Source organism: Trichechus manatus, unplaced genomic scaffold, assembly GCF_000243295.1.
Source record: "Trichechus manatus latirostris isolate Lorelei unplaced genomic scaffold, TriManLat1.0 scaffold00063, whole genome shotgun sequence".
Classification (NCBI taxonomy): domain Eukaryota; kingdom Metazoa; phylum Chordata; class Mammalia; order Sirenia; family Trichechidae; genus Trichechus; species Trichechus manatus.
The window spans coordinates 7,467,301-7,483,123 of NW_004443999.1; positions in this window are offsets into that span (position 1 = coordinate 7,467,301).

A 15,823-nucleotide genomic window follows, 5' to 3' on the forward strand; every position below is an offset into this window, starting at 1 on the left:
GAAACACCACATTCATTATGCTACTTCCCTACTCAAAAGCTGCCCGTGGTTCCAAATACATTCCATATGCCCTGGTTCAGCATTCAAGGCCAGCGCAATAGGGCCCTGACCTGCCCAACTAGCCTCCTCTATTACTGAATAAACCCTCCTCTCCATCACACTCGTCTACTCACTGGCCCCTACACAACTCCATTTCCCCACTCCCCAGAATGCCCTTCTTCTCTGGGTCCAGCCCTCCTTGAAGATTCAGCTCGACCCCCTTCTTCTCAGGTGTCTTCTCTTCCCAGGCCACTCCATCTGGCTCTCTCCCTTCTCTGCAGTGGAGGACTGTGATTGTTAAGGTTGTGTGTCAGCTTGGCTGGCCACGATTCTCCGTGCTCTGGCAGTTATGATGTAGTTTGGCAGTCGTATAATGATGTGATCACTTCCATGATGAGATCTGATAATAATGTGATCACCTTCATGATGGTATCTGTCAATCAGTTTAAAGGGGGTTTCCTTGAGGGTATGGCCTACATCCTATATAGGTGGACTTTCTGGCAAGGCTCGAGGGCTTTTGCTATCTCTGGATCCTACAGCTGGCTCCTGTTCATCAGACCTCCAGTTCTTGGAACTTGAGCTAGCAGCTTACCTGCCGTCTTGCCTGCAGATCTTGGGATTCATAGGTCTCTGCAGCCTGTGAGTCAGAGCCCTGCTATCTGACTTGCCAACCTTGGGTTCACCAGTGCCTGCAGCTACATGAGTCAGGAGAAGCCTCCAGCCAGACCCACAGACTTGGGACGTTCCAGCCTCTACAACCGGGTGAAACATTTCCTTGATATAAATCTATCTATATATGTATTTATACACTTTACTGGTTTTGCTTCTCTAGAGACCCAGCCTAAGACAGCGACTTATCATCACCCCTTACTAGGCAAAAAGCATGCACTGCTCCGTGTTAAAGTTTTGTCCTCCTATTCAACTTTTGGATTAAGATTTAACTTTTTCCTGAGTTTTACTTTGTTCCTGCAAGTAGGTTGGGAACTCCTCAGGGGGCAGGAACTGTATCTAATTCATCTTTGTATCCCCTGGCAGACAGTAGGTGTTCAATCAATGTGTACTCAGTGATCAATATGAAAATCATTCTATCTCCTGAACTTTGTTAAGATCCAAAAAACATAAAGAACAGGAAATTGTCTCACTCATTGACTAGTTGAGAGCTCCCATGTGCTGTGATTACAGGCCTGGAAAAGAACTCTGTTTCTCAATTTACCCCACTTCTCCCAATGCCTAAGATGCCTCTAAGCCATACTTTACTACTAACAAAATGTGTTTACAGAATCAGAAAAGATAAAGCCCAGCAATGAACTATTAACTATTCTCAGTTCTCTCTCTCTCTCATTCTCTCAGTCTCCCACTCTCTTACTCTCTTGCTGTCACCTATTCCAACATACCTGATCACTCACAACTTAATGTAGGTTAATAATAATTACTAGCATACATTGAATGTCTACTGTATGCTCAGCACCGTGCTAAGCACTATCCATGTGCTATTTCACATAATCCTGAGACCAACTTTTTGAAATGGGTTTTGGTCTCCACTTTGTACCGAAAATAATGGCAAAGTCATTGCTCAGAGTGACATAGCTAGTGGAAACATGATTGGAACCCCCTTGCTGTGATTCTAAAAGCTCACATGTTAACCCTACTGTAAGTTGCAAAGTAGGTTCCTCATGAGGCTGGAGAGGGCACACTCCAGACTGCACGGATCTGCTTCTCCTTCACAGAGTCCAGGAGCCTGGGTGGAATGCTTCAGTGTGGCTATCCTAAAGAAGATAGGGAGATCAAAGTCACCCCATGGACACCCAGGAGCAAGTCAGTTGATCCATTTAGGGAGTACAGCAGATCCTTATCCATACCACACCATAAGAGGTTGGTGATATGATCATATAGTATTGCAGAAAACTTGTTATTGACCAACAGAACATACATAGCATTCATTCACTCATTCATACAACAAACGTTTATTGACTGTCTATGTCCCAGGCACTGTGCTAGAAGCTGAGGCTCTAAAATAACCAACACTTGGCCTTGAGGAGCTCACTGCCTAGTGAGAAAACAGATATGCAGCCAAATAATCACAGAGCTGAATTAAGGAGTGAGCAAACTCTACAAGAGCCTGGAGGAAAGAGCCTCTCCCACCAGCTCGTGGGAGCCTGCTCTCTGTCCTCACAGACGTTCGTGCACATTCACATTTGACACCCGGTTGCCTCTTCCCACTTCCACACCCTCTTCCATTACACTGACAGATTCCACCACACTCCTTGGAGGAGAAGTGAAGTTTGACTGACAGTTCAGCTTAGAAGCTCTAGAAGTTACTGCAGAGACATGATAGCAGCTCTGAGTCTTCAGGAGAGAGTCTAAACGTGTGGGAGGAAGAAAAAGAAAGGTAGGAGAAAGAGAGTGGAGAGAGGAGAGAGAATATTGAATAAACCACTTACCTGGGAGCACCTAAGACATTATTACTCTCTTTAGAATGTGCACTTTCTAGAATGTGCACTCTCTGACCACTTCTGGAGACAAGCAAAAAACTGAGTGAATTAGAAGATTACAGATCTAGAGCTAGGTAGAGACATACAGACACACACATACACATGTCAGAACCTCATACACCTCCACTAAGCTCAGAGCCTTTTATCCGGTCTGCAGTGTGATTAATTACCTTTTTGAGAGGCCTTTCTAGCCATGGTCTTGTAACTCCCACCCAGGTGACTGGGCAGGACTGTGTGATAGCGCAGTTGTGGCCTACCAAGGGGATTGGTTAGTTTTTCCTCAAAAGAGAGCCAATTCCAGAGCAGAGGGGATGACACCACCACCAAGGAAGGAGAGACTAGCAGCAGAGACCCAGAAGCCGAGACTTGGCAGCAGAAGACGGCGTGGTAGGCTTCCCAGCCCATGGAGAGAGAAGGCTGAGTGCCTTTGGGCGGACTCAGGGCCAGGGAGAGACGTGTCTGCGAGCACAGCTGGGAAGAGGCTATCCTGATGGAAGAATTGTAACCTGAGTGTTCTTGAGCCTGAATTAGTTCCCTAATAAACCCCGTAATTGTGAGCATGGTCTGTGAGTTCTGTGTGGCCATTGCAATGAATTATCAAACCTAGCAGAGAAGTAGAGTGCTGTGCGAAGGATAGTTGGTGTCAGAATTAATAAAGATGGCTGAGAGAGGAGGCTTGTCTGGCTTCCACCTCATGGGAGTCAGCTGTGCGCTGTTGATCTTGGTTCTCCTTCCCCTTTGTGGGGTTGGAGGAGGTCAGACACTGCCCCCACATTGTTTTTACACTGTCCTTCTCTCTACACACTCCCCAAAATTGTCTAAACCCCAACTTGAGGAGCTTGGGATCTTATCCAGTTTTAAGCCATCTGGAACCCGACAGGCTTGCCTAGTCCCATGTCTACAAAGTCATTATGAGAGAAGTTAATTCAGTCCAGCCAAACTCATGATGATAGAGGAAAGAATGCATTGATCCAAACATTCATATATATTTGATGAACAAAAACTTTGATTGAATGAATAAATGAGCCCTTACTGAGGCCCTCCTATGTACCAGGTCCTGTGCCAGGAATGTTTAAGAGGATTACCTATTTTAAGCCTCACACTCACTTCATGAGCTAAGGATTATTATCTTCATTTCGAGGGCAAGAAACCTGAGGGTCAGAGTGGGCTTTTCCAAGATAACACAAAAATGCTATCAGATGGCCAGTCTGGAATTTGGTGGATTCTCTGTTGTTTCATAGCTGATTGCTTAAACCATGAGCTCAACTGAGTGGCAGGCACATAGGAGAGATATAATAGACAGAAGACATGGCCTTATACTTGAACAACTTGCAGACTGGTGGAGAGAGATAATACAGTAAAACCTGCAAAAGCCAGAACCTGTGTAAGGCAGAAACCTGTCAGAGAAGGAAAATGCAAACATTTTCCACAAAAATTAGAGACAGAAAAGTGGTAAGACTGCACCCTGACAAAGGCAGAAAGCTTGTGAGACCCAGAAAAACAAGGCAGTCCCGTCGAGTTCCAGCTCTCACAGATATCACTGTATATCCTTCAAATACAACACAAGTGGAGGGCAAGTAAGCCCATCCATAATGGAACATGCCATAGGACATGGTGCAGGAAGTCAGGGAAGAGGGCTCAGATCTTGCCCAGGGTCCAGACAAAGCCATGCAGAAACACAAAGCTCTAAGCTCAGGAGAACGTGGTGGTTTTATAACTGGTTCCCGGTTAGTCTGGTGCAAGTCTAAGCAGGTAGATCAACGGAGGAGCAAAACAGAAAGTCCAGAGACAGGCCCAAGGGAAAAAATACTTTATGATAAAGATGGCATTTCAAGTTAGAAGGCACTGGATGACTTAGTCGATATATAGTTTCGGGACAACTGTCTAGCCATTTGCACAAAGGGAAAGCTATCGTCCTAGTCATCTAGTGCTGCCATAACAGAAATACCACAAGTGGATGGCTTTAACAAACAGAAGTTTATTCTCTCACAGCGTAGTAGGCTAGAAGTCCAAATTCAGGGCGTCAGTTCCAGGAGAAGGCTTTCTCTATCAGCTCTGGAGGAAGGTCCTTGTCCTCAATCTTCCCCTGGGCTAGGAGCTTCTCCGTGCAGGAACCTGGGGTGCAAAGGACATGCTCTGCTCCCGGTGCTGCTTTCTTGAGGGTATGAGGTCCCCATGTCTCTCTGCTCACCTCTCTCCCCTATATCTCAAAACAGATTGGCTTAAGACACTATCCAATCTTGCAGATCTCAATATAACTGCCATGAATCCATCTGATTAACATCATAGTGATAAGGTTTACAACACATAGGGAAATCACACCGATGACAAAATGGTAGACAATCATACAATACTGGGAGTCATGACCTAGCCAAGATGACAGAAATTTTTGGGGGACACAATTCAATCCACGACAGCTATATTTTGGCTTCATACAGTACAAAACATAAACTCCAAATGGGCTGAGGATTTACATGGAAATAATTCTAAAATGACTAGAAGAAAATATAGGTGAATAACTGATCTCCAGTAGGGAAAGCCAAAAAGCATATTTGCAAAGGAAGTGTTTACTAGTAAAAGAACGGATAGATTCAACTACATAAATATTTTAAACCTCTATATGTCAAATCATCCACAACCATGCCACTCTGAATGCGCCCGATCTTGTCTGATCTCAGAAGCTAGGCAGGGTTGGGCCTGGTTAGTACTTGGATGGATGGGAGACTGCCTGGGAATACCGGGTGCTATAGACTTTTGGAGCCCTGGTGGTGCAGAAGTTAAGCGTTTGGCTGCTAACCAAAAGGTCGACCGTTCTAATCCACCAGCCACTCCTTGGAAACCCTATGGGGCGGTTCTACTCTGTCCTGTAGGGTCGCTATGAATCGGAATCGACTCGACAGCAAAGGGTTTGGTTTTTTGGTTTTTATTCAAATACCAAACCAAACCAAACCCATTGCCGTCGAGTCAAGTTCGACTCATAGCGACCCTACAGGACAGAGTAGAACCGCCCCATAGGGTTTCCAAGGAGTGGCTGGTGGATTAGAACGGTCGACCTTTTGGTTAGCAGCCAAACGCTTAACTTCTGCGCCACCAGGGCCCCGATAAAATACCATTAACAAAATTTAAATGGTACATAACAAAGCAGGGGAAACATATGAGAGACAGAGATCAGTATGCTTACTATATAGGATTCACTCATAACCAATAAGAAAAGAAACCTCAATTGAAAAAATTGGCAAAATATATGCATAGCATAATTCCTAAAGAAGAAAAACAAATGGCTAATTGTTGTTGTTAGTTGCCTTTGAGTGGATTCCAACTCATGGTGACCCTATGTGCAGAGTAGAATAGCTCCATAGTGTTTTCAGGGCTGTGTGACCTTTCAGAAGTCTACTGCCAGGCCTGTCTTCTGAGGCACTGAACCATTTGCACCACCCATGAAAAACTATTCAAACTCACTAAATATTTTAAAGGTAAATTAAAATTTTAAATTGGCAAAAGGAAGAGTTTTTTTTTTTTTCTTCATCTTATTTTTGGATAGTAAATATATTTACACAGTCCCAAAATTTGGATAGTAAATATATTTTCAAAGAATTCAGTGAGTGGTCTTGCTCTCATCCCTGTTCCCAACTCGTCTAGGCCCCATCACACCCCAAATAGGCGATCGCTATTATGAATGTCTCCTGTATACTTCCAGAGTCTATTTTTATGTATGTAAGCAAATACCAATATGCATTATTATTTAATATTTTCCTCCCTATTAAATAAAATATAACATGCTATATATATTCTTTCATTCCTTGCTTTTTCCTCTTAACTATATATATTATAGAACTTTACATATAGGTGTACTAAAAGCTTCCTTCCTATTTATTACTAAATAGTTTTTATTGCATGGATCTACAATAATTTATTTAGATGGTTTCAAATCTTTGATTCTTACAAACAGTGCTGCAGTGAATAATGTTGAGCATACGTCATTTCTCAATTGTGCCAGGGTAACTGTAGAGTGAATTCCAAGAAGTGGAATTACTGGGACCAAGGATAAATGCATTTTTAATTCTAAAAGTGGTTGCCAAATTGCCCTCCACAAGTGTTTTATCAATTTATACACCCATCCAAAATGTATGCACGTGCCTGCTTCCGTACAGCCTTGCCAACAGAGCATGTTGGCAAATTTTTGGGATTTACCAAATGGATAGGTGACAAGTGGTATCTCAGGGTAGTTTCAATTTGCATTTCTCTTCTTATAAGTAAATCTGAGCATCTTTTTATACATTAAATAGCCAGGTGTATTTTCTTTACTAAGGAATAAGTTGATATTATTCAAATTGCCCCGAATTTTCCCTTCAAACAATAATATCTAGAGAGGAAAGAACACAAAAATCCAGACACAAACGCACTGTGAATTGGAGTAAAAATTGATACAAACTTCCATAAGGGTCATTTGGCAACATATATTAAAATCCTTAAAAGTGGGAATATTTTTTGACCCAGGAAGTCCAATTGCAGAAACGCATTCTGAAGAAGTGTCGTAGATGTAGAAAGATGTGATGTGAAGGGATGTTCATTAAGGAATTGTTTGTAATGTCAAAAAACTAGAATCTGCCCCTCTCTGGGGCCTCTTGGGTGCTCATCTATATTCTCTCTGCACCTTTCTCCTGCTTCTTTCTTAGACTGGCATTTCTGATGCCTGTCAATGCCAATCACTATTCATAGCTTCAAAATGGCTGCCTCCACATGGCAGTCTCAATGCTTAAGACAATCGGCATAAGCTAATAGTGTTACCTCAGGGCCAGTGTTAGCAAGTAAGTAAACCAGCCTCTCTGAATCCTTGTCCCAAATTCCTGTAGCATTCAAAGTAGCATTTGCTGATACTCAAAGTGTAAATACTCCCACCATGGCTGATTTCAAGCTACCAATGTGATGTCAACTGACTTGGAAAAAAAAACAAAAAAACAGTTGCCGTGGAGCCAATTCTAACTCATGGTGACCCTGTGTGTTGCTAGAATTGATCTCCATAGGGTTTTCTTGGCTATAATCTTTATGGAAGCAGATTGCCAGGCCTTTCTTCTGTGGCACCACTGGGTAGGTTTGAATAGCCAACATCTTAGTTGGTAGCCGAGTGCAAACCATTTGCAAAATCCTGAAATTTTAACAATTGGCTCTTTTGAGCTGGTAAGCATTATCTCCAGCACACCACTGGGTGAGAGAGTCAGGAGTGTTGTTGTTAATAAGGGAAATTCTTTTTTAATAGGAGAAAATTTTAATTGAGGACAGGATGTCAATGAAGATCAAGAGATTGAAGATAGGACAGTATGGATGAAAATTCTCGGAGCAAAGCCCTGAACGAAGATGGAAGGGATAGAATCAAAAGCGTAATTATCAATTGCCTTGGAATGGCATAGAGGTAAGGTGGAAGAGCGTGAAGAGTTTGGAGGTAGAATGGAGAGGCATTGAGGAGATGAAGTTCACGCCTGGGCTCTGTTTTCCGCAGACAAGATCATCTTCTGAGAGTCCAGGCTAGGGATGAGAGGCAGGGAGCACATAGGGCCGCAGGCAACAGTGGAAAGAAGATACATTATGGAAGCCACAAACCTGGCCGTGAGTACCCGTTCCACAGCTTACCAGCTGGGAGAGCTGGGACGAGTTACTGAACCTCTTGGAGACTTAATTTCTTTATCAACAAAACTTGAGTAAAAATTCAAGCAAACTTGGATAAAAAGGCCTACTTCAAAGGGTTCTGATCAGTGTTAAAGGAAGTAAGCATATGACAGTGACTAACTAATCATAACAGCAGCTGGTGTTTGTGGGGCACTTAACTATGTTCCAGGCACAGAGTAAGCATGTCCATGAGCATCTGTTTTAATCCTCATGGTAACCCCATGAGGCAAGTTCTGTTATACCCCAATTTAACAGCCGAGAAAACAGATCTCAGAGAGGTCAAGTAACTTTCCCGAGTGCAGAAAGCTAGTACTTGGTAGAGCCAGAATTTGAGGTGGAGCAGTCAAATTGTCCACTGCACAATGGCTCCATGACACTTGGGCATGGAAACCAGTGGATGCCAGTCTTCTCCCTTTCTTGAAGAGGGAGAGCAGGGTTTGGAAGAGCTAATGAGTGGCCCAGGAAAGATGTTCAACTAGAGATGAAGAAAAGAATTGACTGAGAGTATTCACAGCTGAGATCAGAAATCACAAACTTGTCATGGTGCCAATCTGCAGACTGCATAAGTGTTTGTCAAATTGAATGAGTCTGCTAGCTTCTTTCCTATGAGTCGGTTTTGACTGAGGTGGCTGCAGGGACTAGGAGGGCCCTGAGACTCTGGGCCAGGGAAAGCCATGAAGCAGCGAGGACCCGGAGAGGCAAAGGCAGAACCTTCCATGTTCCTTCACTAGAACTAGTCCTACCTATATGGTTGGCTAGAACGACAAACAGAGGAGTTCCATGGAAATCTAGCAGGTGCATCTCAGGAGAGATTGCAACAATCGTCACGGTCCCCAAATCAACATAGCCAAGACGGACTTCCAAAGAACCAATGGTCTCAGTGCTTTTCCCCCTTATTCAGTTTGCAGTGGACAAAGAAAGGCAATTCTTGGATGCTCCCCATGGCTGTCACCCAGCACCACAGACATAACAATGGTATCTGGGTTTCAGACACCTGGCCCTGCTCATCTCCTAAGTTGACTGGAACCTAGGTAACCTGACATGATTGTCCACTCTACATAGCTTTTCATAAGACTTGAAAGCAAGAGAGGTCCAGAGCACAGAACCTACGGCCTCAGCTTTGTGTTCCCTGGATCTCTCTGTTCCCACATCAGGAGGCAGGAAGGGGACTCAGAGAGCTGCCTGGTTTCTCTGCAGTTGCAGATGGTGTGGGGTTCAGGCATCTGCTAAGCTGAGGCCACTGTTCCACCTAAGAGCAGCTGTCAGAAAAAATGCCAATAGCCCACAGTCTTGTCTCCTGAGAACAAAACTCTTCCCCAACAAATCTTCCATGGGAAGAGGGCTCAGGTGAGTGAGCTTCCCGGCCACAGGACGGCATTGAGTGGTGGGAGTCCCCTCTCATCTTCTGTAACAAAGAGATTTCAGGCAGGCCCAGCAGTTGTGAGTATGACAAACTGTCTCATATTTTTTAAAGAAAAAGTGATACTTCATCTTTCTAATGACAGAGAACTTGGAGGTGGCTTACAGTAATATATGCCTTTTTTAATACATTGCCCGCCATCTCAGAGCCACCGCGGTATGAAGGATGGAGCAGCAGACAAAAGGTTAATAGAGCATCAGGCCTTTTTTAATTGAAAAAATGACTGAGGGACCCCACAGCAGCCCAAGTGGTAATGGTATTACGGACAGTGAGTACTGTTCCAGAGACTTACTATTCATCTGGGGGCAGAACCACGAACATCAAACCACGTCGCTAAACCTCAACATGAACGGGAGTCCATTCCCAAGTAGGTTAATAAGTAACACGCAGTATTTTTCAAAAAGATATATACACATTTTAAAATACACCCGTCTCCTTTTTATTGTTCTTAATTTATTATTACCTCTAAAAAATAGACACACCAAGTGTTGGTCCAATTTGAATCAAATCTTCTTTGTCAATTTATCTGACCCAAATTTCATTAGATTTTCAGTTAGACCAGTCCTCATTATGGGCAGATAAAGTTTTTTGTTTGTTTGTTTTTTATTAGGCAATCAAAAAATATTTTAAATTCACAGAGTACATTCTGAAAGAGGCCAGAGTGAACGGAGCAGGGAATGTGTTGTTTTTGACCAGCTAAGGGATATAAAAATGAGATAATGGGTGAAAAATTGCTTTGAGAGTGCAAATATATAAACATGAGCTTCTCCTTCAGCCTGATTTTTATGTAACTGCATTTGTTTGCATTATGATTTTCAAAATCCCGTGAGGTAACGTGGAATTGCAACATTTTGAGTCATGCAGTATATGGGACCAAGTGATGAAGGGATGAATGACTCAGCGAAAAATAAATAAGAGGACTCTGAGACCTGTACATCTGTGTTCGTTGCCACATTATTCACAATAACCAAAAGGTGGAAACAATCCAAGTGTCCATCAACAGACGAATGTATAAACAAAATGTGTATACAAAGAATGGAATATTATTCAGCCCAAAGAGAACTGAAGTTCTGAAGCATGCTTATTGTTATTAGGTGTCATTGATTCAGCTCCAACTCATAGCAACCTTATGGGCAACAGAAAGAAACGTTGCCTGGTCCTGCACCATCCTCACAATCCTTGGTATGCTAGAGTGCATTGTTGCAGCCACTGTGTCAATGTATCTCAAGGCTGAGACCTTTAGGAAGCAGATCCCACGAGTCTAATTTAGAGAAGGACTTGGAGACTTGACCAGGCAGTGGGAGAAGTTCACAGTGGAGCTGATGATGGGGCACTAAGAGGACCTGCCACAAGCCATTCCCAACTCAGGAGAGGCCGGTCCCCTCCACTCCACCATACCTCTGTACCGCTCCTGGCTGACATCTTTACACAGGTGAAGAGAAATGGAGTGATTGAACAGATTCAGCAAACATTAGGCATCTCCTGTATCCCAGGCCAGGATAAGCCATCACTGCAGAGAAGGTGACAGAGCCAACAGAGGTCTTCCCAGCAAAGCTTACAATCCAGCAACTATTGACAGAATCAGTGTGACTCTTCTAAGTCTTTCTGAAGAAGTTTTCTGGCCTGAGCTACCAGAATTTGTGTTCTCAGCTCACAGACAAACAGAAACACTTCTAAAGGACACTCCCGCTCTCTAGAAGCCAAGTGAGAATGTACAGACACTCACAATAACTCAAAATTTGCCTGCTAAATACCAGTCTAGAAAGGTGACTTTGTCAAACAGTGCTGCTGGCTCTGAAAGTGACACGCGGCATCTACTAAGCATAGCCATGCCACCAGGCTCCTTTGTAATGTTCCTTTGCAATGTTCCAGAAGGTTCCATAGGATAGGCAGCTGCTCTGTTGCTATTCTATCTTTATTTAACAAAAATACCATGATTTTCAAACACAAAGTAAATTCAGTTTGCCTTTCTACTCTAAAAGAATTACAAGGTTTTTATACTCCAGTCTTCTCAGACTTTGAGCATCTCCTGAAGATAAACGAGTGTGGAAGAAAGGCATTTCAGCTTTCTGAGAAGTTGTTACTTCACCTCTTGTCTCCTTAAACTCTCCTCGGTCAGGAACAGATATGGATGGGATTAGGTCTGACCCCATCTGCATGGATATTTTTGGGCTGGTTGATGACGGGTTAATTGGGGCTAATTTTAAATGCAGGAGCTAGAAACATTCTCCCTGGAGAACCAATGACAGCATCTTCGCTTCAGATTACCGAAAGATGATGGCTCCCAGCTCACTGTCAATTGCTCCAGGGATCTTAGAGAGACGATATGTACATGGACCAAATAGAAAACATCAAAATAATAAATGAAACTAATAATGCAAAGAGGGTTGGGGAAAATAAGTGTTCCCTTCTGACAAGAGCAGAGCTGAAAGCCTTGGGGAAAGAAGGCTGGAATATTAAATGAAAGATGTAAATTGTAAAAATTGGAAACGTAAATTTTCCTTTGAAATAAGAGGGAGCCAGCAGTCCCGTTCCGAGGGAACCAAGCTCCCAGGATTTGGTTTCTTTTCCAGGTTCAGTCCAGGAAGGGCAGCCTCCCCCTCCCTTCTCTAAAGAGTCCGGGAGTCGGGGCAGATTTGCAATGGCCTGACGTCCTTGTGTAGGGAACCCTGGTGGCACACTGGTTAAGCGCTTGGCTGCTAAACAAAAGGTCAACAGTTTGAACCCACCAGCCGCTCCGCAGGAAAAAGATGTGGCGGTCTGCTTCTGTAAAGATTTACAGCCTTGGAAACCCTATGGGGCAGTTCTACTCTGTCCTACAAGGTCACTATGAGTCGGAGTCTACTCAAAAGCAGTGGGTTAGGGTCTGACGGCCTTGTTAAATTCGCTGTTTCTGAGGGGCGAGGGGGTGGGTAATGACAACGCAGCACGAACAACTCCTTGTTAAACCTGTCCTTTCTCTGCAGAGGCCTCCTCACCACTGCCCCCTCTCCCTTGAGATGGCCAACCAAGGCAATAATGCCACCGTGGTCAAATGGGAAATCTTGACAAGGATGAACAGAAAACCCTAATGAGGCAAACCTGCTTGAAAGTGATCGAAATGTATTTTCAAGTGAGTGCAGAGCCACAGGATGGAAACATGAAGATGTTGGGTCTATTTTCCTTTAGAAAGAAGGAGTCAGGGAGGGAGAGAGAAAAGGAGAAAGGAAAAGAGAGAGGGAGGGAGATGGAGGGAGGGAGGATTCTCTTATAAAGAGGAGACTGTCCTTGCTATTTCTTGCCTGTTGTTTTTATTGGGTGCTGTAGGGTTGATTTCAACTCATGGCGACACCATATGACGGAGTAGAACTGCCCCATAGGGTTTTCTTGGCTGTAATCTTTACAAAAGCAGATGGCCAGGTCTTTCTCCCTCCTCCGAGTGGGTTCAAACTGCCAAGATATTATGATCTTAGTCATGGTTCTGGCTTAATTTCATTTGGTTGGTCATTTTCCATTCAAACCTCATTGGGAATACTTAGGCATTCTCTAAGGCTACAGCAGTCTAGAGAAGGTACGTGTCACCAAATTCTATTTGAACTGAACCTGGACTCACTCCAGCACTCTCCCATCCATGCTCCTTTTCTGAGCAGATGGAAAATGGAGGTCTCAGAGCTTCGAGGTCAATAGCAGAGGCCAGTGGCTTAATCCCTCTGCCTGGCCCCTCAGAGCTCCCCTGCTCTCGCTCCACCCACGGTGCAGAGGATGAGACCAGGACTGTCAACACCTGGGGCATACGTTTGGTCCCCTCACCCCAAAATAAGCAACAAGTAGTATGTGAGGGACAGATCTGGGGTCCAGTCCTTTTGTTCATTACTTGGTGTGTAGCTTTCATTTATCAACGTATTATTCATTCAGTCAGTAAGCATTTATTGAGCACCAAGTGTGTGCCAGGCATTGAGTCCACAGTAATAAGTGAAGCAGATGTGACTAGTGTCCTTGTGGAACTTTGTGCAGTGAACATCAAATATGCTCTGAATCCCTGGGGCAGGTGGGAGGAAACAGGATTCCTGCCCTCCAGAGGTCTCCATCTAGCTGGAGAGATTGTGCCTGACCTCCACAAGTGAGGGACAAATTCCAAGGCCATTCATCTCCACTTTTCAGTAGAGAGAAGGTAAGTAGAACCAGGGCCAGAAACTCGGTCTTCCAGCTCTAAGTCCGCTGCTCTGCATGGCTGCAAAATGTAAGGAAGCACAACGTAAGTGCCTTCTCCTGTGGACCTTAGCCATTGTGGCTTTGTTGATTCCATCTCTCAATCCTCATGGCCAGAGTGCCGCTCAGCAAATCCTCCCTGATCAGCAGGTAGAGCCTTATGTCATTGTCACTGCACATTTGCAACATAAACAAGCCCTCCCTGATGAGATCACTAAGGGTTCCTCGGAGAAGCTTCCAGAACAGTTGTGCTGTAAGAGAGAAAAGAAACAACCTAGTGTCTCCTCCTGCATATGACCGCTGTGTACCAGAAATTGCCTTCAATCAATATTTATTGAATGATTGTTTCCAATCTCCTGATGTCCTTGCCCCCAATATCACTGTACTTGTTTTTAGCGGCAGAGAACCACAGTGGCAGCCACTCTCTGGAAAGCACTGTTTAGTTTCATAAAATCCCCACTCACTTCTTCCTCCAGTATTTATTGCACACATACTCTTTGAAAGATACTAAGCTGGGTACTGTGGAGGCTACAGAAATTTTTTTTAATGTGCTTTCAGGAAGTAGAGGGACAGTATTGGTTAAGTGGTAGAATTCTCATCTTCCATGTGGGAGACCCAGGTTTAATTCCCAGCCAATGTACTTCATGTGCAGCCACTACCCATCTGTTAGTAGAGGCTTACATATTGCTATGATGTTGAACAGGTTTCAGCAGAGCTTCCAGACTAAGACAGACTAGGAAGAAAGGCCTGGCAATCTACTTCCAAAAATCAGCCAATGAAAACCCTATGCATCACAATGGTCTGATCTGCAAACTATCATGGGAATGGCACAGGGCCAGGCAGCATTTCATTTCACTACACATGGTGTCTTAGTCATCTAGTGCTGCTGTAACAGAAATACCACAAGTGGATGGCTTTAACAAATGGAAGTTTATTCTCTCACAGTCTAGTAGGCTAGAAGTCCAAATTCAGGGTGTCAGCTCCAGGGGAAAGCTTTTTCTGTCAGCTCTAGAGGAAGGTCCTGTCATCAATCTTCCCCTGGACTAGGAGCTTCTCTGTGCAGGAACCCCAAGTCCAAAAGACACGCTCTGCTCCCAGCTCTGCTTTCTTGGTGGTATGAAGTACCCACTCTCTGCTAGCTTCCCTTTCCTTTTATCTCTTGTAAGACAAAAGGTGATGCAGGCCACACCCCAGAGAAACTCCCTTTACACTGAATCAGGGATGTGACCTTAGTAAGGGTGTTACAATCCCACCCTAATCCTCTAATCTTGCCTCATTAACAGGCCAGGCAGAGATTAGGATTTACAACACATAGGAAAATTACAATCACAAATGGAGGACAACCACACAATACTGGGAATCATGGCCTAACCAAGCTGACACTTTTTTTTTCTTTTTTTTTTAATTGTTGTAGTTTAAGTGAAAGTTTACATTTCAAGTTAGTCTCTCATACAATAATTTATACATACATTGTTATGTGACCCTAATTGCTCGCCCTATACTGTGACAGCACACTCCTCCTTTCCACCCCTGATTTCCCCTGTCCATTCAACCAGCTCCTGACCCTCTCTGCCTTCTCATCTCACCTCTGGACAGAAGCTGCCCATTTAGTCTCGTGTATCTACTTGAGCTAAGAAGCACAGTCTTCACGAGTATCATTTTATGTCTTACAGTCAAATCCAATCTTTGTCTGAAGAGTTGGCCTCAGGAATTGTTTTAGTTCTAGGTTGACAGAGAGTCTGGGGGCCATGCTTTCTGGGGTTCCTTCAGTCTCAGTCAGACCATTACGTCTGGTCTTTTTACTAGAATTTGAGTTCTGCACCCCACTCTTCCTCCAGTCCATCAGGGACTTTCTGTTGTGTTCCTTGTCAGGACGGTCATTGGTGGTAGCCGAGCACCATCCAGTTCTTCTGGTCTCAGGCTGATGAAGTCTCTGGTCTGTGTGGCCCTTTCTGTCTCTTGGGCTAATACTTTCCTTGTGTCTTTGGTGTTCTTCATTCTCCTTTACTCCAGGTGGTTG